The sequence below is a fragment of the Macaca mulatta genome, chromosome 6, assembly GCF_049350105.2.
Source record: "Macaca mulatta isolate MMU2019108-1 chromosome 6, T2T-MMU8v2.0, whole genome shotgun sequence".
In the NCBI taxonomy this organism is placed as follows: Eukaryota; Metazoa; Chordata; class Mammalia; order Primates; family Cercopithecidae; genus Macaca; species Macaca mulatta.
The window spans coordinates 184,769,381-184,796,169 of NC_133411.1; the positions used below are offsets into that span (position 1 = coordinate 184,769,381).

At 51.5% G+C, this 26,789-nt stretch overlaps 1 protein-coding gene across 3 annotated transcripts in view; it reads left to right on the top strand.

The window, feature by feature from the left end:
* The window catches only part of CPLX2 (complexin 2), an 87,512-nt gene that overhangs the window by 51,194 nt on the left and 9,529 nt on the right, over positions 1-26,789 (top strand). The window contains 1 exon segment of one of the 3 annotated variants that reach the window (NM_001257726.2): positions 23,876-24,020. The gene's annotated coding sequence lies outside the window, so the exon portion shown is untranslated. 3 annotated transcript variants of the gene reach the window in all.

A 26,789-nucleotide genomic window follows, 5' to 3' on the forward strand; every position in this document is an offset into this window, starting at 1 on the left:
GCAGTGGCCCCTGAGGTTCAAGCTTTCTCAGCTGCCAGGGAGTTTTATGGCCTCTGATGCTGACAGTGCTGTTCCAAGTCCCTCACCTGACAGCTTCATCACAGGGCTAATGGTCACTGCTATTCATTCGACAAACAATCTGTGATTCTTGCTTTGTGCCAGGTCCTGAGGCCAAAGAGATGTTTAGACACAGCCCTGCCTCAACAGCCCCAAGCTGACAGCAAAGAGACGCTGCAGGAGCTGGGAGACAGTCTGTCCAGCCAGGAAATCGCAAGAAATCTCCCCAGAGCCCACCATACCTATAAAGAGATCTGAGGGGAGCGGGGGCCGGGGGCAGGGAAGCCAGACACAGCAACTGGCAGGGGAGAGGACGGAGTGTCCCCAGCATGTACAAAGGCTGAGGCATGATGAAGGGTCCCAAAAAGGGGGGAAAGACTGCTGCAGAGGGGCCCATCACCCAAGGGGGTCAGGAAGCATCCCTGGACCAGGCGATGCTGGGCTGAGTCTGTGCAGGAGTACAAGTCAACCAGGGGACAGGAGGAGGCCAAGGCGTTCCAGGAAAGGGAGAAGCACATGCAACACTGGCAAGGGAGAACACGGTGTCTTCTGGCAATTGCAAGGTGTTGTTCAGCGTGACTAAAGGAGAGGGCACGAGGGAGGCATGGGCAGAGTAAGACTCAGAGGACTCAGGGGCTATTTCAGGTGCTGGGACAAAGCCACAGGAAGGGTGGGTGAGGGTCCTACCCCTAGAGAAAATTCATTCTAGTTGAGGAGATGCAATAAACACATTTAAATGAATAAAGATAAAATAATTCCAGACAGTGGCAAGTACTACAAAAACCATTAAATAGAGTAGTGCAATAGGAAGTGAGTTCCTGTTTTAAATATAGCAATCAGAGGGGCTGCTTTGGGGAACGGACATTCAAGCCAGAATGTGAATACCAGGAAGGAGCCTGCCAGGCCAAGATGAGCATGTTCCAGGCAGCAGAGAGTATGTGCAAAGGTCCTGGGGCAGGAACAAGCTTGGCAACCCAGGGAAGGCAGGAGTCCGTGCGACTGGAGCAGTGTGAGCCGGGGAGAGCAGGAGGAAAGGAGGGCAGAGAGGGGATGGTTCAGTTTGCATGGGCCTCAGAGACCCACGCAGTGACTGGATTGCATTCTACCTGTGCTAGTTTCTTCTAAGCCAATGGAGACTTTCAAACAGAGGTGTGTCGTGATCTAATTTACACTTCTCAGGATCCCTCCTCTGCCGCGGGAGGCCGTGCTGGTGTGTGTTTTCAGCACCAACCAGTGCTGCCGTGTGTGCAGGACCGATGTCCACACTTCACAGGTGGAAACAGAGCACAAAACAGTCAATTTGCTTGCTTGGGTAGCACTGACCTGTCCATTGTCACCAGCCAGCAGCTCAAAGGGATGTCCGGCTACCCTTGTGTGAGGACAGGGTAGTGCACTCTCTGATTCCACAGCGACGCCTGATGGTGAGTTTCACAACACTGGACCTCCATGTACACTTTCCTGGGACTGATGTAACAAAGGCCCAGAATCTTCCTTAGGCCAAGAAACATGGACCCCTCATCTCATACACAGGACCTCATATATGCAGCCAAGCCCCACACTGGATGTTAGAGGCACAAAGACTTGACCTTGAGGGGTTCCCAGCATGGCTGGGGAGATGGCACACAAGCAGGGACTCTCCCTGAGCACCCGGCTGCTACCACGCTGGAGAGGGGACTACGCTGGCTGTGGGAAGCCTTGTCAGGGAGAGAAGAGGACAGGCTCCTGGAGAGAAGCCCTCTGCCGCAGGGCCTGGTTGGGGCCATCATGGGAGAAGCCGGGCTTTAGAGCCGGACTCACCTGAGCCTCTCGGTGTTGTAGCTCCCCTGCTGCGTGAGCTCCAGCAGGGCCCTGACCCTGGCTCCATCTCCCCTTGGAAGCACCTTCCTTGCCTTGCTCCAGTCACTGGGGTCATGGCATGTATAAAGCACCAGGTAGGCTCTCAGCAAACATGAGTCCCTTCCTCGAATACTAAAGGAACTGTCCCTTTAGGGGAACGACAGTGTGACTCTCAGCATGAGAAGTGTGGTTTTCGTACCATCTGTTTCCCGCTGAATCGGGCTCCCTGTCCTCCAAAGGGGCCGCATAGCATACACAGATGTCATTCTTGGGAACGTGTGGTCTCTGCAGCAGGCCACGCCACTGCATCAAGGCACATGAGTGCAATGGCGCAGCCTGAGTGAGGAACCTGCTGTTGATGCTGATCAAAATACTGGAGTTTGCAAGTGACGTTTTTTTGTTTTTTTGTTTTTGTTTTTGTTTTGCAGATTAGGGTCGATTCAAAGATTTCCCTGTAACAACGTCACACTCAGGATGATCTAGCATCAGCCAAATATGGGGCCCTGGGGTGAGAGGTCTCCCATGCAGGGGCCCAGCAAGGGGGTGGTATTTGGGCTGTGCCTTGAAGAAAAGGAAGGGCTGGATGTATGGAAAACGCAAGTCTGGCAGGAGGATGAGTGGGCGGGAGACAGAGGCAGGAAAGCTGCAGCAGCCACAGGGAGCCTCCAGAGGTTCCTCTCGGCTGGCCAGAGCAGACTAGAGCCGCACTGGGAAGAATCTTGACCACTAAGGTCAAGGTCTAGTCTAGACTCTGACCCACACACCAGCCCTTCCTCGGAACACCCCCTCGATGTTCCACATCAAAAGGTGCATGACCAGATAAGTCCTAGAAATGCCACATGCTGCGTCGCCTCTCGGAAAATCGTCATCCACAAGAGCACAGTAAAAGCCCTGAGAAGTCCTGCAGCGGGAAGTCTGTCTGACGCCATTTAGCCCAGCAATCCCCACTCATTCGACCAAGGGCACCCTCATTCCCAGAACCCTCACTAATATCTGCAAGATCCACTTTGAAAAATGCCACCATAGAAAGGGGGAATTGCTGAGCAGGGGCAGAGCGATGTGTTCAGAGCTGAGCTCACAGAGGAGGCGGGAGTCAGAACCAGGTGAGGGTGGGAGTGACGACGGGGCTGAGGGAGCCAGGCTGAGGCAGAGACACAACTAAGAGGCTGCATGTGGTGCACAGTGGGGCTGGGAAGGCCCAAGGAACCAGAGGCAGGAGGGAGGTGGTAGGGGCAGAGGGACAAGTAGTCCAGACTTGGCATCCAAGCAGACCAGGGATTTGAGCTTGAGGAACCAGAGAGATGGTAGAGCCGCTGCCTGAGACAGTTCTGGTGGGAGATGAACAAGTGTGGCTCGGGGCATCTTGCGTGTGAGGAGCCTGTGGACAGGTGGCTATACCATACAAGAGACAAAGCCCACTTTCTTGTCTCTTCAAAGGCACCCTCAGGTTGAAAGGTGGCCCCCTTTGGTTTGAGCTGGGGAGCCGCTTAATGAAACACACCAGCACCATTCATTCATTCCTGGAGTAAACAGCTGTCAGGTCCGGCCGGGGCCAGGTTGAAGTGTCAGGACACTGACGTGGAAATGAGGGCCATGGTGAAGATTGCACAAAGGCCCAGCGAGGCTGGGGCTGACTGCCCAGAGCAGACACCGTGTGTTCTGGGTCATAAACAGTCACACAAGGAGAAAGGGCATCCCAGGCAGAGGTACGTGCAGCTTGAGGTGCTGAAAAGGGTGTGGAGAAGAAACACGTGACTGGAGGGAGATTTGCCCCACAAGAAATCACTTCATGGTCCAGACCTCAGTTTTCCCACCTGTGAAATGGGTGTAATAACTTCCACTGCGGGGTCCTCTGCAAGGCCCACAGAGGGAATGGCTGTGGAAGCTCTCTCATCCACACACCAGGCCCCACTAGGCCTTATGCCAGCCACGGGGGCCACCAAGACGAATAAGTCTCAAGGCCAAGGTGGGCTTCTTCGTGCCACTGGTGCAGGATATCTGCTTTTGACCCTCCAGGGTTTAGGAGGCGATTATTGCTGGAATCCATGCCGGGGCTGTCCTCAGCTCCCGGGGACTAGGTTCCAGATGTGTGCATCTGGCAGCCACGCTTTGGTCCTGGCTTGAGCGTGGGGATCCGTGGGCTCCTCGAGAAGAGGCAGATGTATTTTGACAAGCCTGCCACAGCTTCTGCAGCATCCTGAGTCAAAATAAGCCCTTCTCTTGGGCAGCCCCTGGGACGGGCTATTTCTGCACCGTGTTTCTTTTTTCTACACAGGGGGCTGAACAGCAATGATTCCAGCTAAAAACAGAAGCTGCCCCAGCTGGAGCCCACAATATTCCCCTCAATGACAGAAACCTCAGCGCGCAGCCTGTCAGGAACTCAGGAAGTCTTTCGCGTGGGCTCAAACTCAGATAATTTCCCCTGAGGGTAGGCAGTCCAACCCCAGGAACACTCTGATAGCCTTCTAACCCCAGGTGGTTACGAATAATAAAAATAAGTCCTTACAGGAATACGAAACTTCACCAACGGCAGCCATTGGTGAAGTTATTGTTTCTTGCCCAAACAGTAACTTGTTGAGGGGATTCTATTATTCTCATTTTAACGATGAGCAAACCGAGGTTTCGAGAGTTGACCTGCCTCTGGAGGGATGGAGGAGAGAAGATTTGAGCCCATAGCCGTTGAACTGTCTTGGGAGAAAGAAAGAGCCTGCAAAAGAGAAAATGGAATTGCGGCAGAGGTGGCTTCGAACAGTCTCTCAGTTTGACATGATCAGCACCCAAGGGCTGGAGTTCTTGCTTTCTGTGCCAGGCACTATGCAAAGGTACATACATGCACACACTGCATCTCAGTTAATCTTCCAAACAGCCCTGGAAAAGGGGATTGCTGTGGCCTTTTTCTGGATAGGGAAACTGAGGATCAGAGAGACAAAGCGTCTTCCTCCCATTTGGCTACAAGAAACGCAGGTTCAACCTGGGGTCTTCCGCATCCAGCAACTGAGCAGAAAGCTCCTTCGCCTCCCTGGTGCTGGAAGAGCTGAGGCCGAGAACCAGCTAGTGGGATAGGAAGTGAGGCTGACCCCAGAGAGAGCAGGGCGGGCAGGTGAAGGTGTCTCCAGGTGTTTTCCACACCCAAGGAAGCATCAGCATCTCCGTGACTGTACGTGGTTCTGTGGGTACCACTCTCGATAGCAAGTCCTATACTGAGGAATTGATTCTGGTTTTTCAGTTCTCCTTCAACACTTCCGTTGTGTCTGTGAGGAAGTCTCAGTACGTCCTCAACACTCTCTAATGTTAGCCCCTCCCTGTCCATGACCAGAGGGCTAGCCTTAGACTGAGGGCCTCACACCGAGTGAGACAGTACCCAGGTTTCCTTTTCACTGCATTTATGTGCATTGTTACCTTCTGTTAATAGCAAGTGATACTAGTTTTCTGGTCTAAAGTGCCCATGTGAGGCTTCTTTTTTAAATAAATGCAATGAAGGGTTTTATTTCTGCAAGTGAATGAAATGAGAGAAATGTTAAGTAAATGGCACAGGTGGTTTGGAGATGTGGCAAATACCACAGAGGTGCTACTCCACCAGTCAAGCCGGGGACACGCTGGCTCCTCAGTTCTGGGCCAGCCCTGGCACCAGCCTCACATGGTGCCCCTGGAAACAGCTGGCAAGACCCCTGAGAAACTGGCCCCAGCGCCCCTCCTCAGAGAGCTGCCTGACCTCTCGTCTTTCAGGGTTGTACAGCGGCTGTCTGGAGCTCCAGGCCTCAGTCCCACCCGCTCACCTGCTGAACAAGCTGGGCACCAGGTCTTATTTGTCTCTGAGCCCCGGTTCCAGCACAGGCTCCCACAGGCTTGCTGCCAAATGTCTGTCTACTGTGCCCTGAGATACGCTGGGGAGAAGGGGCAGAGCCTCTTGCAGGTAAATGATGAAAATAGCAACTTGAACCCATAAGGGGAGATGGTACAAAGTCAGCAACTGTCTGCACCAGCCCCTTCTCTCATGGACATCCAAATTCAAGCCCTTCTTGTGACGCAGTAGGAAAGGGCGGTTCTGGAACCACACAGCCAGAGCACAGAGCTCAGCGGCCTCTGACGACTGATGGCCTCGAGCGAGTGGCTGCGCTTCCCTCCCCAGCTTCCCCCTCTGTGGAGCGCGATTGTTGCGATGCCAGCTTCCTAGGTCTGTTGAGAGGCTCCCTGAGTTCATGCAGATGAAGAGCTTGCAGCACCCCTCGCCCTTGGCACCCCATTCATGGTACCTGTTCCTCCATGGCAGGCACTGGCTAGCAATTCCCAGGTGTTATCTCAAGCCTGGCATCAGCCTGGCAAAGTGGGCTCAGAAAGGCACAGTGCCTTGCTGCAGATCACAGAGCCAAAGAGTGCTGAGGCTAGGTAGAAGCCCAGGCTCTCCAGCTGCATTCCTGGTGCCCTGTCCCCAGCACCCCTGAGCCCCTACCCACGTGTCCTTGTTCTGAGGCCCCCGCTTCTCACAGCTCCTCCTTCCTTTGACCAGCTCTTTTCTCCTTTTATCTTCCACAGTGAGAACTCTTTTCCTTTTGACCGGGGACAGCCAGGCCTTCATTTGCTGGATCAATCTTAAAGCTCCCCGCTGACCCCAGCCTTGCTGCCACCCTTGCTGCCTTCCATCCCAGCCTAGGTTTCCTCCATAAAGTCACTGGGAAAGCAAGGACTCTTGACTGCATGACACAGAATCCAAACTCAAACTGGGGAGGCACAAAGAGTCCACATCACCTCTCTGAGCCTCAGTTTGCCCTTCAGTGTAATGGGGTCATAATGCTACATGTAGTACAGTTTGATGTAAGGATGAAAGGAAGCAACGCATGTCAAAGCCTTAGAACTGTGTCTGGCAGGTGGTAAGCACTCATGATCAGCGTACCATTTGTATTGTTATTACTACTGTTATTGCCACTACTCAAGGGATGCGGGGCAGAGACACTGCCCTATCTTCAAAGAACTCACTGTTAAGAAGGAAAAGCATAAATATTACACAAAGATAAGTAAACATCCCAAGATCACAGCAGCCTACGAGACAGCAGAGCCAGGGCGAATTGTGCAGTGTCAGAGCGATACAACTCTGCAGTCAAACAGGTGTACCGTGATCCAGCGCCACAGTGGGAATGAAAAGACTACACAATCCATTTATTCCACAAACATTTACCAGGTGCCCACCACGGGCCAGGCGCCGTGCCAAGGCATCGGGGCTGCAACTATGGCCAGACAGACGTCATCTCTGCCCCTAGGGGCTCCCACCCAGCAGAAGAGATAAGCCCGGAACAAATAATTATTGAAGTTCAGTGGAGCTCAGAAGAAAAATTATATTAGGCCATAAAATGTCTACCAGAAAACAGAGCTTAGTCTGAGGGTGTAGCCAGCAAGGCTTCTTTCCTGAGGAAGTGGGGATTAAAGGGCATGACAGTCGGCAGGGAGAGCAGCCGGATGAGAGCTGGAGAGTAGACGTTACACACGGTATTTAAGGGTGACATCTGGCTTCTACCATAAGGCAGAGCAGTTGAAGTTCAGTCCAGAGTCGAAATGTGTGGAGTCTAATCCCAGCTCTACCACGCGCTAGCTGTGATCTCTTGGCCAATGTAACACACCTCTCTTGGCCCTAGTTCCTTCATCTGCATAATGATCACAATGTAAGTACCCCACTGGATTAAGTGAAATAACAAACGTGAACTACTTAGCACATTACCAGTCAATCCTATTTTAGATGCAAGTGGTAGAAAAACAAATGTAAATGGTTTAAGGCCAAAGGAGTTGTATTTGTTTATGTAACTGAAAAATTCAAGGGTAGATCCGTGGATTTCAGGAAGGGCTTGATCCAGGAGCTCGCAAAATGTGACTGAGGTTCAGTCTCTCTCTGTCTATTAGCGCCTCTTCTGACGTGGCTTTCCTTTGGGGCAGGCTCTTTCCACACTGTGACCCTGCAGCTCCAGGCTCAGGCTTTCCCACCTCAGCAATTCCAACAGAAAGAGAGGTTTTCTAATATTTCCAGGACAAGCCCCAGGACTGAGTCTCACTGCACCATCTTGGATCACATGTTCCTCCCTAAATCCTAGGCCTGGGTTCCATGCCAATCTCTAGAGCTTGAGGAAAAGAAGATTCAATTCCATCCAAACCACATGGCCAGAGAATGGGAACGAGTGGCTCCCCAAGGGAATATTAAGGTTCTATATGGAAGAAAGGCTACCAGAGAAAATAGGACAACCTGCGTCTACCATAGCAACCCCACAGAGACACAGGGTGACCATGGACAGTGAGGAATAATCCCTCAGTGCCACCTCATCCTGCATCCAGCCATGGAGTGAGCCTCATCTCCCATTCAGACATCTTGGTTTCAGAAGGACAGAGAGGTTCAGAAAGCAAATTCTGGGACCAGACAGCCTAGATGCAACCCCGGTATAGCACCTTCTAGTTGTGTGACCTTGGCAAGTTTCCTGACCGCTCTCTGCCTCTCTCTGTAAAATGGGCATAACAATAGTACTTACCTCATGAGGTGGTTGTGGGGCTGAAATGAGGTCGTATAAATAAAGCTCATGTAAACCCATTTTCGTTAAGCACCCAACCGTGTGCCTCACTGGTTCAGCTGAGACTTCCGTACAGTCCGCATCCAATCTTCATCACAGACATGAGTTTTTGCACCCTGCACTTCTGATGAGGAAACTGAGGCTCAGAGAGGCGCAGTGACTTGCCTACAGTCACCCAGCCAGTGAATGGCTGAGCTGGAGCCCAGCCCCAGGCTTTCAAATGCAATATCTGAGCTCCCGCCACGCTCCGCACGGAGCCAAGCCGGGGAATCTGACAACCCAGCAGTCCAAGTGGAAAGCCAGAGCAGGTTTCCAAGGAGAAGGAGGAGAGGTGTTGGGAACATGCAGTTATTTACAGGATGCCGTGTGGGCTGCGGCATGCGAGAGGGAGCTGTCCTGAGGTGAGGAGGGAGCGGGAGAGACTGGGTCCTCAGTTTCCTCATCTACAGACAGAGATGACGATGGCAGCCTCTCACCAAGAGTGGGCCGATGAAAGGACGTGGCAAATGTGCGCGGCCTGCGCACAGCGGGTTCTCAGGAAGGTGGAGGGTGGGGAGGACCAGCTGGGGTGTGATTGGGTGGCTGTTGTCTTCATCAGTAGGACCAGAGCCTGACCCAGGGACTGTAGGCCTCGGCTTTCCCAGAAATGAGGAAGGAACCTGCCTGGATCCTTCACTGTGGACCTTGGTTCTCCAAAACTGGCAATTCACTAAGGAAACTGAGCTGACAAACGCAGTCAGAGAATTTAGAACTGGGGACTGAAGAACTGAACTAGGGACTCACGGTGGATTCTACCTGTTTCTTAAAACCTCCAAATGGCCCCCATCTCAGTCTGAGCATCCAGGCCTCTCACCAAGGCTGATGAGGTCCCAAACAACCTGGGACTCAGTTCCTATTACATTCCCTGCCACCTGGGCTCCGTTCCGTCCCGGGAACAAGCTGAGCTCACTCCCAGCTCAGGGGAGCATCCTTCAGGCCATACTTTCTGCCCCAGATCTTCAGCATGGGCCTCATCCGATTTTTCAGGTCAGGCTCAGATGTCACCTCTAGGAGCCTTACTGCTCTGTCTTTCTTTCTCATATCAACTGGCTTTATTTCTGCAGTGCACTCACCACTCTGAATTATCTTTCCATTCACAGATGCTCCTTGACTTACAGTGGGTTTATGTCCCAATAAACCCATCGTAAGATGAAAATATTGTAAGTTGAAAATGCATTTAATACGCTGAACTTACTGAGCATCACAGCTGAACCTAGTCTACCTTAAACATGCTCAGACACTTACATTAGCCTAGTTGTGCAAAGTCAACTACCACAAAGCTACTTTATAATAAAGCGTTGGATATATCATGTAATTTGTTGAATGTTGTACTGAAAGTGGAAAACAGAGTGGTTGTAACGGTACCTGAGATATGGATTCTACCGAATGTGTATTGCTGTCACACCACTATAAACTCAAAAAAAAATCGTAAGTTGAGCCATTGTAAGTTGGGAGCCATTGTACCTGTTAATTGCCTGCCCACTCCCACCAGAAACACCCCATTAGGCAGGGCCTTCCTCTGCCTTATTCCCCCTGTATTCCAGCTCGGAGACATGGCTGGCCCAGAGCAGTGCTCAGGGAGCAGGGTTAAGTGAGCACGAAGGTGCTGGTTTCTGCCAGACACGCATGATGGTTGATTCCAGCTGCTGGTAGCTGTGTGCCTCCCAGCGCCAGGGCCTGTGCATACACTGTCTCAGCCCAGCAATGTGCCTGCAAGGAAAGTGTCAATATCCCACGTTGCAAATGGGGAAACTTAGGCTCAGAGAGGAAAGCTGACTTGCCCAAAGTCACACAGTGAGGGCCTAGCAAAGTCTGGATACAACCCCAATGCCCCTTCCTGCCATTCTCTGGGGGAAAAGAGCTCTGAAGAACAGTACATAATAGGAGGTGAGAGAACGCCTTTGGAGGGACCCTCCTGGAGCCCCAAAGTGCTCAATACTGAGGACTGGGAGTCGTGAGCTGGTGCCTGTGGTGGAGATGACCAGAGCACCCCCATACCTGCTTACCCCTCTTCTGAACACAGGCGACTCCACCCTTCCCAGCCCCTTGCAGCTGGCAGGCCCAAGGCACTAGGCCTGGCCAACGAATGGTGAGCAGAAAATGGCTATCGGTGAATCCACGAGGATCCTGGCAGGGAGCATGGACCACTGCATCAGGCCCATTTGAGGAGAGCTACCTCAAGGCATGGGCAGGGTGAACAGGTCCCACAAGGATGGCACAGCTCCCGGGGACCAGTGTCAGTGGGAAGCCATTACCATCTCCAACCTGAGGGGCAAGGAAGGAGCAGTTGTCAAGCTCAGAGAGGGTACAAGCAGGAAATGTACACAATAAATTACACCAAAAACATCCCAGTGACAAAATGACACAGTGATGAGGCCAAAGCATGAAAGGAACTTGTGAAGTTATAGGCACCAGCTGCGAAATGCACAAAAGCCTCCACCTTCAGCCAAGAGACACTCTGATTGTGCTCTTTTCCTTGCCTCAAATCCCTGCCAGTACCTCTTTGATAAAACCCAAGAAAGCCGAAAGACCAAGGGAGCTTATTGATTGGTCTATGTGGGGCAGCCTCCTGGGCACAGGGCAGCAGGGGAAGGGAAAGGGCAGAACTGGAGAAAGAAACAAGATAGCCTGAAGGATCACTTTCCAGCATGAAAACCTTGATAACACATAGCTCCCTCTTGCTACCACAGAAGCCACATGTTCTGATGGCATCATAAGATGATGGAGGCTCCATGAGCCTCACCAACCGAGCACACAGTGTCCCTCCTCCAATTATAGCCTGGCATGGTCTGACCATCACGGTGGGAACCAAAACAAAACAAAGCAAAAACAACAAGCTAAGGAGACACATCTGAGAGCCTATTGCAAAGAAAAAAGCATCTTTGGGAAAACATTTAAAACTTGATGACTTGGAATCAGGAGGCGTAGCTAGGGCAGAGAGGCATTGAAATTATGCAGTCTGAAAACACCCTGAAAGTCACCTTGGGAAGGCCTGTGGGACCAAGAGTCAGAGGACTTTCAAATGCATCAGATGGAAAGAGGCCAGATAAAGAACTGTCAAGATGCTTGATGATCACAGCTCTGAGATGAAAAAGAGATATCCAGAAGATCTGAGGAAGCCTCAGCCCCAGTCCCAACTGAGGAGGACCTCAGGGAAATCCCTGCTCCAAAATGGTCTCTTGGAAGTGAGGGCACCAAAGGCACTGCTCCTGCAGGCAAATGTTCCAACTCCAGTTGACAAACTAGATACAGACAAATTGCCAGGAACAGATGGCACCCACCCAAGAATGCCGATGCCACTCAAGGGTGAAATTGCAGATTTGTTGGCCTAAAATATGTGCATCTTTGAGGAGGTGTGGAGATATGAACTGGGATCTGTGGATATGAATGTTTGGACTTTGGCAAATCTTTGAGCAAGCACCACCGTTGTGAGTTCCCTCCCTTTCAGTCAACATGACCATGGGGACCAGCTTGTAGTAGGTCAAGATGCAGCTTAGAGACAAAGGAAGATCAGCTTCTTCTTGGAATGTGAGAATATTAAACGGTAGGGCTTCCCGGGATTGGGACCTGCCTGATAAGAAGTTTTTCTTAAGGAGGGGACACACAGCTCCAAAGTTACAGATTCCAGCAGGTCCCTTCTGGGTGGCCAAGACAGAAACCTAATTCAGAGCAACTGAAGGAGAAAGGCAGCATGTATTGGCTCACATAACTGAAAAGTGCATGAGCAGAGGAAGCTTCAAGGCACATGGGGACCTGTCAAACACTGTCATCAGGAATTTGCCTCCTGCCCTTCTCTCAGCTGTGTGCTTCTCTGCATTGGCATCACCCTCGGGCAGGCCCTCCCCAGGTGGTAGCAAACCAGTCACCAGTTGCTCAGTCCCACATTCTGCCAGCCCTGCTAATTCCATACATGGAGGCTCCTTTTGGTCAGGCACTGTGGCTCATGCCTGTAATCGCAGCACATTGGGAGGCCAAGGCAGGAGGATCACTTGAGCCCAGGAGTTCAAGACCAGCCTGTAGCCCCAGCTACTGGGGATGCTGAAGCAGAGGATCTCTTGAGCCCAGGAGGTTGAGGTGGCAGTGAGCCATGATTGTGCAATTGCTCTCCAGCTTCTGTCGAGAGAGAAAGACAGAAAGACAGAAAGACAGAAGAAAGAAAGAAAGAAAGAAAGAAAGAAAGAAAGAAAGAAAGAGAAAGAAAGAAAGAGAGAGAAAGAAAGAAAGAAAGAGAGAGAAAGAGAGAGAGAGAAAGAAAGAAAGAGAAAGAAAGAAAGAGAGAGAGAAAGAGAAAAGAAAGAGAGAAAGAGAAAGAAGGGGAGAAGAAAGAGAGAGGAAGGAAGGAAGGAAGGAAGGAAGGAAGGAAGGAAGGAAGGAAGGAAGGGAGGGAGGGAGGGAGGGAGTCGCTTTCCTATTGGTTCCAGCTAAAGTCCCAGGGCTGACTCTCATTGGCTTAGCTTGTGTCACTTGCCATCCTAGAGCCAATCACCATGGCCAGGTGGCTACCCAGCACTCTAATTAGCTGGCTATGGATCTAATGCCCACCCATGGCAGTAGGACATAGAGTCAGCCCCACCCAAACCACAAAGACTGAGGGTGGAGAATAGAGGAACTCCAGGCAACACCAGACAGGTAAAAAATGTATTATCACCACAGCAAATTACACCAGAAACATCCCAATGACAAAATGCCATAGTGATAGAGCGAGAGCACGGAAGGAAATCATGGGGTTATATGTGTGGGTAAGAAATACAAAAAAAAAAAAAAAAGCTTCAGAAGGGGCAAGTGCAAGATTTAAACAGCTATTATTATGCTCTGTGGTCCAGAAAGTGGCCTCAGTCTGCAAATCCTGCCCCTGAGATGGGACCTCAAAGGCCGTGGGCCAAGGCAAGTTATTTCAACCCCAAGCAGGTGGGGCAATGCCAGGCATGTGTTCTACCTCTGGAAATATCCACTGACCATCCACAATCAAAAAAGCCTTGGGCTTGATGTTGGGGATTCAGGGATGAGCAAGGCATGCCTTTGCCCTCAAGCAGCTTAGGATCCAGCAGCAGGAGACAATCAAAGATAGGGGGAAAAGGGCACCCCAGAGGTGTGGAGGGCTCTGCAGCAGGGAGCGCTGTGTGGGAGAAGAGTTGAGGTAAACAGGTTGACAAAGGAAGCAGAAGTCAGCTCAAGAGGGGCCCTAGTGGGTTTGGACTTGATGCTGCAGGTAATGGTGAGTCATCGAAGGCCTTTGAGCACAGGAGTGACCCAAGCAGGGTGACACTTCACCGCCTTAATGGATCCAGACAAAGGCCCAGTGGAGAGTCACAGAGAGGATCAAAGGGCTGGCAACAGGCCTAGAAGGGAGATGGCAGAGGGAAGGCTAGAAAGCTGGAGGCGGGGAGAGCACTGATTAAAGTCAGGCATGGGAGCACGGTGGCTTCCAGACACTGGACCCAGGTGGGGACAGAGTGACCTTGTGAAGTCACAGAGAATGTTGCTCTGTTCAGCTCCCACCAGGAAAGGTGAGTGTTGCACAGACGCACCCCAATGTCATTTATGTAACCGTGACCCCCTCAAGAGGGGGTGTAGGCTGGAAACTGGGACCAAGTCAGTCACTAACAAAGAGGTTTTGGTAGAGTCCTGAGTAACAGTCATAAAGGAAGGCAGAGGGCCACCTGGGTGTCTGGGGATGTTCCTTAATCATTCATTAAACAGCCACTTCCTGAGGGCCTGTTTTGGGGCTGGTCCTTCTCTGGGCTCTGAGCCCAGAGACATGTAGCCGGCATGCCCCTGTCTTATTCTGTCATAGCCCAGCACCTGCTGAAAGCGCCCTGCCCCTGGGTGTGTTTGCTCAAGCAGTGCCCACTTCTCCTACTAGAAGAGACAGAAATTTGTGTATTTTCTCACCATGTATCCCCAGCAACAAGAAGAGCCTCTGGTATACAGTAGATGCTCAGTATGTGTTTGCTAAGTAAAGGACTCCCTCCTCTTCAGTGAGTCCCATCCTCCAAGGGCTCACAATCCAGTAGGGAAGTCAGCCAAGAAAGCAACCTTAAGTATAAAGCTTAGTGCCACAATGAAGGGGTCCACCTGGGTGCATGAAAGAAACCCTGGTTCCATCCTGTTTCCCAAGTTAGATTTTTTTTTTAATGCTCTAGCTGTGCCGTAATGGTCAAAGCAAAGGTTTGTCAAGCACACAGAGTAGACAAAGGCATTCTACCCAGAGCAAACAGCACGGGCAAAAGCTCAGAAACATGGTTGAGGTGTGGCGTGTCCAAGAACTGTAAATCATTTGGTGTTGATGGGGCACAAGTGGCTACTATGAGACTGCAGAAAGCAGTCAGAGTCTGATCACCAAGGGCCTTCAAGGCCAGTTTAAAGGGCTTGGACTTTATCCTGAAGGCAATGGGAAGACATTAAAGGATTTTGTATTAGTTAGGATCCTTTTGGATCCTTAAAGTGGCTTTAAACAAGAAAAAAAGGGAAGAGGTAAAAGTAGAAAACCCAGATTGGAGTCTCTCTGGCCCTCTGTGCTCATGTACCCTCAGCTCGTCTCTGGGGCCGGGGGGACCAGATGTGCTCATCAGTCCAGCCCAGATCATGTGATCCACCACGCATGGGTCCAGATGAAATACACAGGTGGGCTCCTCCGAAGCCGACACCACACAAGGGAGGAGTTGGCCAAAAGACTGTGACCATGGCGTGTTTTAAGGAGAGGAGTGATGCAGTCAGATCCGTGTTTTAGAAAGCTCTGATTCTCCTACCGGTCTGGAAGCCAGTTAGAAAGTAAAGAAGACGACAAGAGCAGAGGCAGGAGCCGTGGTCCAAGGCTGCTGGTGAGAACAGGGCTGAGCCAAGCTGATTGGAAGTGAGCAAAGGCCTGCCCCAGAGAGAATTTCTTATGTAAGCCCTTAGGGCACAGCTCTGAGCCCTGACCTACAGCTCCATCACTTTTGGTCACCTTGAGACCTAGAACACCCAGCCCCAACAAGGACCAGCCCGTGGCGAGGTCTCCATATAGGGTGCCCTAGCAGGATCACCCAAACTCTGGAACTAGTTGCCTCGAAGCTGCAGACCCAGGCTCGGCTTCTAGAAAGCCCCCAATCTCCCTCAGGAAATGTGGCCACCTGGAGAGACACACCAGGTTCAGATGCTGTTGCTCCTGCTTCTTGGCTGTGTTACCCTGAACAAGGGCTTAACCTCTCTGAGTCTGAATATCCCTCTCTGAATATAAAGCGGAGGTAATGATATTTAAGGTAACGGAGGCGAGGGACTGGGGATTAAATCAGATAAAGATTATGAATCACCTTTCCCCCTGAGAGGCTCAGTTGTTGAAAATCCCTTCCTCTTCTGCCCTTTAAGCTTTTCCCTGGCTTCATCTTCCCAAGACTTCCCCAATCCTTTGCTTGTTTGCCAAATAAAAGGGGGTTTTGTTTTATTTTGTTTTTCTATCAGGAAGAAACAACTGGAGGTTGAGTGGCCCAGAGCAGCCATTTTTAAATTTGTGGGTGGAAAATTCCTCCTCTTCTTGGGCCTGAAGTCTAAGTCCCTTCTGGACTTTCTTCACACAGTTCCCATTTTGGGGGACCCAAATATCCTAGGCCCTCGTATGCAGGAGAGGAAGGGAGGGAGCCAAGAAAAGGGGTAAAAAGAAGAACCATCTCCTCCATTTTCCTCTAAGCTTTAAATTCGTTTCTTTCTCATTCCAACTTAAATACATGCAGGGAGATTATGAGGCGGAGTTCTTTGACCAAGCAGACCATAAAAGGAGGTTTTGTCTAGTGGTCACTCTGCCCTGAACTCCAGAAGAGAATGCTATGCCTTGCCTGGGTGTTGGAGAGAAAGAGGGAATTAATACTTGCTGAGGCTATGCTACTGTTTCCTAAGCACTGTTTGATTAGAGCCACACAACCACCCTGGCAGGTAGAAATCACTCCCCGATTTCATCAGTGGGGACACAGTCTCAGGGAAAAGCCACACACTAGGGTCACACGGGAAGGGGCAGAGGATTAGTGAGATTTAACTCCCTGTCTTTACGTGGCCAGTGCCCATGGCTTCCACCACCATGAAACCTCTGAGATGACTTGGATGGCCCCAGAGCTTTCATGCATCAGGAGCAGGGGGTGCCAGCCACCCCTGCCCCTTCCCTGCTTTAAGCCTCCAATTCCATCTGGCTTGCAAGCTGTGTGTGTTTGATTCTCCTCGTCAGAGTTCCCTCTTCACTAAGACAGCACTTAACATGTTGTATGGTCATTGACTGTTTGCGGGCATCTGTCTCCCGCTTGCTTCTGAGTGCTTCGAATCACAGAGTCTCGGATCTGAAAGGATCTGGAGAGTGTGAACTGGTCCGTGTGTTAGCTCTCAGTGAAGCATTTGCATCTCTCACTGTGGAACGAAATGGGGGAGAAAAACGCTGAAACTTCTGGTACACCTTTGCCTGGGAGAACTCCTGGGGTGCTGCAGGACCTCTGTATATGTTAGATAAGAGAATGAGTGAGTGAAAAATGCCTGCTACATAGGGTTGTCAGACGGCTTAAAGGGTTGGCATCTGTAACGTCCCTAAAGCAATGCTTGGCACACTGGAGGTGTTTAGGACATGTGGAGCTGGGTGCTGAGTTATACCTAAAAAAGAGTACTTACCTAGAGTGAGAAGTTTCATTAACTTGTTATGCGACCTTGAGAAAGTCCTTTCCCCTTTCTTACCCTCTATCTCCCCATCTGTAAATTGAGGACACTGGGTTAGATGACCAGAAAGTTATCTTTTCATCACTGATTTTTTTTAATGTATGTCTTATTGCCTCCCTTCATCCAACCCTCCCCCAACCACATACGCACACGCGTGCACACACACACACACACACACACACTCGTCTATTAATCTCCAGTAGCATTCCACTGCCCCTCGGCACTCTCTCTCTCTTTCATTTCCTCAACCAGAGGCCCCATAAGCTTATTAACTTCTGTTGTCCATGTTCCACCAATATCCTTGCTTTAACAAAACAGGAATAATGTCCTTTTGAATTCATTTTTATCAACAAGCAAGACCTGTTTTGTGGGCCAGAGTGTGCTGGTTCTAAATGGAAAGTAGAAGTCATTTCCAGAAAGCTCACTCACTCCATATAATGCAGGGGTTCTGCCGACTGCCTCTGTACCAAGATGGAAAGAACATCTATCTTCACAAATGTAGGCGACACCATAGAGGCAGTCGTTCAAGGGACAAGGGAAAAAGCTTTCCATTCCAAAAGGAACAGGAAGGCTGGAAACTAAAAATTCCTCCTAGAACGAGAACAAAATCACACTCCAGGGTCACTTCCAACTTCACAATTCTTGACACTGAGATTCTTAGAATTTAAGATTCTAAAGTTGTGAGTGAATGTGTATAATTGGTTGATTTGAAGCTTCCATGAATCCTAAAATATTCTGTGGTTCCATGATCCAGTTTTTCTGTAAGAAGAGGGTCCAGGATCTTATGATTCTCTGACTCTATTGACCCAGGGCAAGGGTTTTTCAACCAGTCGATGTGTCAGAAACACTTGCGGAGCTGGGCAAAAGATGCAAATTCCTGGGCTTCTGTGTCAGAGATTTGGGTTTGCGCCATGTGGGATGAAGCACAATAATCTGCAATTTTTTAACAAGTCCCCCACTCCAGTGGTTCTGAGTAGGAGTGGGCTACTCTTTGACATATAGTGTTGTAGGGAGCCTATAATTCTGTGATTCTAAATGTGATTCTAAAATGGTCTTTTGCATGATTCTGGTATCCTGCAACTCTGTTATTCTATTTCCCTGTGGCTAAGGAGAAGACTCTAACGTGTAAAAACTGTCTTTCTGAGCATGGGTTTTGCAGGTGGAGAGGAAAAGGGACCAAGCATCCTGAGGGTGGACAGACACTCAGGAAGGGGACCCTCTCGAGAGCAGGGAAAGCAAACTCTGATGCTCCACTGATTGTGCCTGGGCAAGTCCAGAGCTGAGACTCAGAAATGAGGATGCTTGTCTGGGGTCATTGGCTGGCTCTAGGGACAGGCCATCAGAGAAGAGTTCTTGATGCACGGGGATGTCCAAACACATCTCAAAGAGTGAGAGGAGAGGAGACAGAAGTCATAAATGAGAGCTGGAAAAAGAACCAGAGGCAAGAGAGGAAAGATTTATTACCAAAATATTCTTCCTTTGATAGGATGGGGGCAAGAAGACTGCAGACTGGTGTGCAGACATGAAAATGCAAGGTTTCAGGAAAGCACAGGATGAGGGGAGCTAACCATGTGCGCATATCCAGGGGTACAGTGTGGGCTGGGAGTCAACTGCTTTGACATGCTAATGAGTGCCTGAATCTGGGAGGGTGGGACGGGATGAAGGCTGGCAGAGGACCTCTGAGGAGCTGCTGGGCAGATACTGGGCTGGGAGAGAGGCTCTGAGTTAGGGGCCAGGCTTTGGGATAGGGAGGGGCTCACCCAGGGAATTTCCACATGGACTCCATGCACCACCAATGAGTCAGAGTTCATATGTTGAGCCTGGTACCCTCTTTCTGAGAAAAGTGAAGAATGAATCCAGGTACCATGGCTCCTGCCTGCAATCCCAGAGCTTTGGGAGGCTAAGACAAGATTGCTTGAGGCCAGGAGTTCAAGACTAGCCTGGGCAACATAGTGAGACCTTGTCTCCATAGAAAATAAAAAATAAAAATCGGCAGGCTTGGTAGTGCACCCATGTAGTCCCAGCTACTCAAGAGGCTGAGATGGATCACTTGAACTCAGGACTTCAGGGCTGCAGTGAGCTATGATTGTACCACTGCACTCCAGCCTGGGCAACAGAACAAGACTCTGTATCTAAAAAAAATAAAATAAGAATGAAGGGTGCTGGGGCTTCTGCAGTTTCCCAGGTGGGATAGGAGCCAGCAAGTTGAATTAATGAGGGTGTCTCTGGTGGGGGCAGAATAGACAAGGAGGGGTCAGTCACTATCTGTGACGCATTTTGCCTGCATACCTGCCCAGTGGTAATGACACACTCCTGGCTGTACACACACACCCTTACTGCCCTGCACAATCACAGTGATACATGTTCCAGCCCACTGTAGGATACTCATATCTGCAACCTTACCACTGATGGTTACACAGGACTACACCATTTCATACTGATGGTAACATCCTATCACCTGGAGCATTCCTGGTTGACAGCAACACTTAGACATACACCAATATACAGAAATGGTGACATATCCCCAGAGCCTTTGTGTCTGGCACAGTCTGTGTAAATGGTGCCCTCTGTGGTTGTGCAGTACACAACCTGCACAGCTCTAGGTAGTACTCTTGCCTTGCAGCCAAATGCCCAAACAATGCCATTGACTTATTCTACTCTAACAACACTCGACGTAGGTCTATACCATCACACACCAACAACACACTGACACAGGAGTCACATCCCATCGGGAGGGAAACACCACCACACACTGAGAGTCACAGACCCACGCCTGCCCTGCCACACATTAATGATGACACACAGTGCCTGTGTCACTGCACATGAGTGCTACCACTCTCCCACCTGCACAGTCCCACACTGCTGGGCACTCAAATACACCATTGCACACTTATGGGTTTGCCTTCACACCATGCCATTCCATGTTGAAGGAGGTACACTGGGGCCCTCACACTGATGGCACCCAGCCATTGTCAGTGACAAAAGGGAAGGCACTCATCAGATGAGCAAGGTGGCCTAGAGCCCCTCTCTGTGTACCACCCCCGCAGTTCTGTTTCCTCGGGCACATGGCCAACCTCCCAAACCAAGACCAACTCTGCCCCTCCAGGCTCACGCTAGAATGACAGGATGTGAAGCCAGTGTCTGGAGCATTTGAATGTCTCCCTGCACCCACCAACGTAACTCCCAGCAAGCTCAGAACCAGCCAGCGATCTCCAGATCAGAGCTGGTGCCTGGCATTTTCTAGACACCCCCTCACTTCCCACATGGCATCCAGGATGCCCTCTGGGCTGAGGCAATTGCAGGGAAGAAATGGGCCGACCTTTGGACGGGAGCCTTATGCAAGCTCTCTCACTGATCACCACATTTATGGTCTGTTACAGTTGTCATTCCCCACACATTGTTCCTCGATCCTCACACAAAGTACTAACATTAGCTCCCTTGATTGGCTTCCTACTGAACATTCAAGGCATATACATAACATCTTACAAATCTGTTCAAATCTGAGCCCCTCCTCCTGCCCCCAGGGCTCATAAATAAAAGTGGAAATTCAGCTCCAGCCAGGATAAGTCACCTAAAGCAGAGCCACATCTATATTTTACCAGGTGACTCTTAGAAGCTGTCTACAGAGCAGGCTCGGCAAGAACCTGCGGCTGGGCCTGTTTGCACTCCTGCTGGATTAGAGATGCAGGAGATGAAGGAAATGCTGGCAACCCACATGACATGAGGACCCTGATCTGGGTGTGACTTCCTGGCAGTTTTTTTTTTCTTTCAGTGAGAAACTGGAGAACAGGGAAGACTATAAATGCCAATGTAAAAAAATATCTGCAGAGCAAAAGTTACATTTCCATAGGCTGTGGGATGTGTCAGGAGAGAGGCAGCCCCACGTGCTGGAAGGACCACAGAACGCAGTGTCAGGCAAGCCTGGTCTGGAATGCTGGCTCTGCCAAAGATTCATTTTATCTCCCTGGGCCTCAACTTTCCCATCTTGAACATAAGCGCTTGTGTAAATTAAATGAGAACATGTAAATCCTATAAAGCACCAAAGTTAACACCTGAGACATAATGAAAGCTCAAATATTCACTATTAGTAGTAGTATTTTAATCATTAGGAAATGCTTGTGATATTCAGCAACTTTTTCAATAATAGGTCATTTGGGAAGCATGTCAAGGCTGGTAACACTGAATAGGAAGCAGGTACTCATCTCTTCATCACCTTTCTTTAATGGCTAAAGTGTCATGATTTACCCCTTATTGCTCAATAAAATGAAGTCACCAAAATGTGGCGGAGCTGTCTTCCTATTCATCAGTAAGATTTTCTGCAGTGAGACACAGTTCATGTCAGCTTAGGCAGTTTTTTATAGACTCAGAGATGCCTGGGCTCAAAGGGGGCTTTAGCCATCAGCTGGACCAGCCTCCCACCCACGTGCCATCTTCCAGATGTAGAGAACCCATAACCCCACATGGGGCAGTCCATGCTGTGGCTGGACAGCTCCTCTGGAGAGCAGGTTCTTCCTCGCAGAGCTTCTGCCTGCTTCCTTTACCTTTCCCCCATTGCCCTAATTCTATCGCCAGCAATAGAAAAAGCAATAGTACTACTCTTCCCCTGCAACAGTTATTCATCCATTCAAGCACTTCCTTAGCACCTACTTTGCCAGGCACGTTACTAAGCGGGGGAATTATAAATTAAGCAGGAATTGCCAGCCCTTCAAGGGTTAATGCCCCCTCAGTGTTCTTTCTTCCAGGTGAAAGATCCTCAAATCCTTCAACCTGCCCTCATTTGACCTGTTTTCCAGGTGCCCACCACCCGACTAGCCCCTTCTCGAGCTTGACATACTCAAGTTTGTCAAAGTCCATCTTAAAGTGTGGTGTCCAGAACTGAGCTCAGTATTTTCCCTAAACCTCAACTGGATTTGTAGCCCAGTTCAGTTGTGTCCATGTCAAAAGCAATACCAGTTGTGGAAAAACCTCAGTTGTAACCAGAGTGCTGGCAGCCAGGTCCCATTTACTAAGCATGTTCTTGAAGCACATGAGGAAAGAGGGGATGAGGAGGACTGTGCACTCGAAATGACATGATGTCAGATCTCCCTGCCCAGAACTCCCCTCAGGCATTAGTGGAAAGTCTAAGTCACTCTAATCAAAGAGCCTCCCTGCCACTGCCATCCCCCTCTTAGTATCTGCCCTAGGAAAGGGAAGAAAAATAAAGAATAAGCATTCTATGCTGACGGCCCAACACAGTGCTAAACATGGAACTCAGCCCTAAAGGAGGGGCCTTCCTTACCCAAGCCTGTAAGGGGAGAACAGACATAGGCTTCAGAAGGTGATTCTCCAGGTGACAAGGCCTCTTGTTCACCAGTGGCCAGGTTCACCAGTTCACCAGGTTCACCAGTGGCCTCTGACTTGTGGGGGGCGGGGTCTCCTGCTTTAAGGCCTTGGCTGTGATCGTGTGTGAAGGGATAAGCTCCCCCTCATTGGAATGAATAAGGCCTTTGCTGTGATCGTGTGTGAAGGGATAAGCTCCCCCTTATTGGAACGAAATCATATTTCTGCAACTGTTGTTGCCCCTTCCTTGGAAGGAGGCCATCCCCTTAGAAGGAGAAGCCATCTCCACTCTGACATACCCTGACAGATGTAGAAACTCCTGCAGATCTTTCAAAGGCCTTGTGCAAGGCCCCTCCTCTCTGAAACCATTTTCCTACACATCGGGCCTGATTGAAGGGAGCAATTGGGAGCCGAAAGATGGCAGGCAGAATAAAGAGGCTCATTAAGAGAGAGTAATAAAACAAAAAAAAATGAGTGCCAGGGGAAGAGAAAAGGCTGGGGATGGTAGCAGATGTTGTCCTGCCTCTTGGAAGTCCTTTTACTTTCTTGGGCATAGGAGGAAAAGAAATGGCCTTCTCGAATAAATTTTGCCAGAGGAGTCCTTATTCTTCACAGGATATCAGATCTCAAAGGGATTGGTGAGTGGCTTGCCTAAGGTCCACTGCAGTTTTGCATCAGTCTTCTCTCACTGGGTGCTGACCCACTGCGAGGGTCTTGCCCACACGCTCCATCAGTGTTTCCTGAGTGCTCCTGTGGCTGGGCACTGTGCTGGGGGGAGGGGCTGTAAAGATGATCCGGCCAAGGTCCAGTCCTGGAGCTGCTCACAGGCAAGAGGCAAACTAACAGGTGGAACAGGAGTCGCTGAGGCAAGGGCTTGTCTCGGAGTCGCAGGAACCCCAAGAGGTGCGACCACTCTGCCTGGAGAAACCAAGGAGGGCTTTCCCAAGGAGGCGAACTTTGAGCTTTGCTTTAAAGAGCCCTTCCTCCACCCCCTGCCCCCACCACTCCTCAGGAGCAGAAAGCTTGTGGGCCTGGAGCTGTGGCCAGGATGTCTGGCTGCAGGGAGACGGCAGGGGCGTCTGCGAGGGGGAGGAGAACAGTGTAAGGTGGAGGAGAGAGGGGAGGGGAGCGAGAAAAGAGGGGGAGGAATGGAGGGAGAAAGAGACGGGAGGGAGGAGGGAGGGAGAGAGGGAGAGAAGGAAGGAACGACGGGGGAGGGAGGGAGGGAGAGAGAGAGAGGAGAGAGAGACGGGGGGAGAGAGAGAGAGGAGAGAGAGACAGAGGGGTGAGAGAGAGAGAGAGAGAGAGAGAGAGAGAGAGAGAGAGAGAGAGAGATTTGAATTTCCCATCTGGAAGGGGAGCGGTAGAACGTCAGGGCCCGGCTGAGGGGCGTGATTGGAGGGCGCCTTCGGCAGCCGCCCGCGGCAGGAGCCGCGGCCCCAGCTCGCCTGGCGGAGTTGCACGCGGCGGCGGGAGCTGGAATAGCAGAAGGAACCACCTCGTGGAGTCGGGCCGGAGCCCTGCAGTGGCTCAGACGGTTGCAGGGACCGCCAGGTCGGTGCTGGCCGAGGGCCGGGAGGGCGGAGCCGGGCTGTGGGCAACAGGGTCCCGGTTCTCGCCTCGAGGCCTTGGGGCAACTCGGGAATCTGGGGAGCACGGCTTTCGGGGGGACAGCTCCCCAAGGCTGCCTGGGCGCCGGATGGGGACTGAGAGGCGGTAGAGGGGACACTCGCGGACGCGCTCTCCATGGTGCTGAAAGGACAGCTCCCTGCTGAGCAGGCGGCTGGCTGCGAACTAAGGGGAGGCGTGGGCCCTAGCCGGAGACTCCGGGTAGAGCCCGAAGGGCCGGGGTCCTGGAGCCAGGACCGCCCCGGCTGCGGCGGAGACTCAAGTCTGAACCCAGAGAACAACTTTGAGCTCGCGGGGGTGGGGGACGTCGATCTAAGCTACTTCTGGCTGTGCTTAACCCGAAGCCCGCCGGAGCACGCTTCGCCCAGGAGGAGGGAGTCGCCCCCGAGGGGTACAGTTCGTGCTCCCGGAGTGAGTCAGAGGGCGGCGGCAAGGGGGCGGACAGACCGCAGGTGCAGGGGAGGAGAACGTAAACGTCGACTGGGGATGGGGGACCAAGGGGACTATTTGTCCCTTCCCGGGAGGAGAAGCGGCTTGGGCAGCGTACGTCCGCCGCCTGGAGTCTTCGAGAACGACCCCTTCTGTGCTCCCGCTCTCGTCCGCCTCAATCTGCCCCCTCCCCCAGCAAAGTTTGAAACCGGGCCGGGTCTTGGGGTTGGAGCTATGTGTGTTGGGGGAAGGGGCGCTCTCTGTGGCCCACCGGGAGCTCCAAGGCAGAGTTGCTGGGGGGGATGGGTCTCCGCGGGGGTCCGAGAGAGGGACGCCGGGGTTCCTGTCCTCTCTTCTGGCGGGGAAACGGGAACCCCCGGCCACTTCCGCTTTTCAGCCTGGGCCGGTTCCCTTCCTCCTCCCATCCTCCGCTGCCCCTCCCCTCCCCCATGCTTCTCCCATCCCGGGCCACGGGGTGGGGACGGGGCGGGGGGAGAGGGTGGAATGACGTCCCCTGTCTCTGCCACTGCCTTTGGCGTACAGTCCCCTGCCAGAAGCAAATGAGTGTTGAATTGAGTTGCGGTGAATATAGCCCAGACTTGAGCCATAAAAACAGAAAAACAGCCATAAGGACAACCACTGCAGGTGCCCGAGTCGGCTTGTCAGATGGCGGGGCCCAGTCCCGAAAACCTCCAGGGGCTCAGATGGTCGAGCCTGAGCCGGTGTTTGGGCTGGGACGGGCTCGGAGGGAGTCGGAGAGGGCAAGGAAGCTGAAGGCGCGCCCTGGGTCCCCGGCGCACTGAAGGCAGGGAAACCTGGTGCTACAGCAGCATCCCTCCCCACCCCCGGCCTCCCCTCCCCCAGTGCAGCGTCCCCCACCCACTCCCACCCCCACCTCCACCCCCACCCCCCTTCCCGCGCAGGGATAGACCAAGACCTCCCGCAGAACCGCTAAGGAGCGCCTCCTGGCGGCCCGGTCAAAATCCTCAACTGTTGGCAACCTGCTGGACCTCAGCGCTCCCGCAGGCATATGGCAAAACATCCACACACACGCCTGCACACACGCACGCACTCATACGATGTCTAAGTCCAGAGTTGCACACACGGGGTCATACTTCCAACGCACACACCCTCATGCACTCGTTGACACGTTAAATTCAACCCAGCACACATGTCCTCAGGATCTACCATGTACCAGGAGATGTAGCCGATTCTGGGGACAGGAGAAATGAAACAAGATACTGGTCCTGTCCTGAGAGGAGCTCAGAGTGACCAGGAAGGGAAAAACAGACAAAGAGAGGATGTACTGGAGGCAGGCAATACTGCCCCAGAAAGTGCCACAGGTCTCCAAAGGGGAAGATGCCCTCACATCTTGCCAAGGAGATCTGGGAAATTGCATGGAGGGAGTGCTATTTGAGAGGGATCTTCAGAAATTAATGCTGCTGATTATGATAATGATGACTGCAATGATGTTAGATAATATGTACCTACTCTGTGCCAACACTGGGCTGAGCACTTTATTTGCATCACTTCATTCAATGCTCACTACAAGCCTTGGGAATAGGTGTTGTTGTCTCCATTTCACAGATGAGAAAACATTGAGTCATTTGCTCAAGGTTACTTAGTAAGTGATGGAGCCAGGATGTGAACTGGCAGAGATGAGGGTAAGAGGTTCCAAGGCTGTGGGAATAGCATGCACAAATGCCCAGGCATTTTCAGAAAGAGGATCTGTTGGGAAATACTACGTGCTGAAGCGGAGCCCTGTGCAAGAAGCAGAGCCCGGTACAAGAGGTGGCACACCAGCAGCAAGGAAGACAGACGGGTGCTAGACTGTGCAGGCCTTGAAGGTCAGCACAAGGACTCGCATCAGTTTAACAAGGCCATGGGGAGCCATTGCAGGGTGTGTGTGAATGAGCAAATCTGCCCTTTAGGAAGATTAATTGGATGGCCATGTGGAGGCTGGATGAGAGCTGGGGGAGAGACAGTTAGAGGTTATGGATAAATCCAGAATCTCTAGGTCCTGAACCAAGGCATTAGCAGCAGTCGGAGAATGGAGGGTCGGGATGCAGGCAGCATTGCAAAGCCACAGCATCTGGACTTCTCCCTGGAATTCTCCCTTGGCACCCCCATCCCAATCTTACTCACCAATTCCTTGTGTGATCTGTTATTCAGCTTCTACCTCCCCAGCCCAGCTGAATGTTGTGAGACCACTGCTGGGACTCCCTTGTTCCCTGCCACAGCCCCAGCACCCAGAACAGTGTCTGG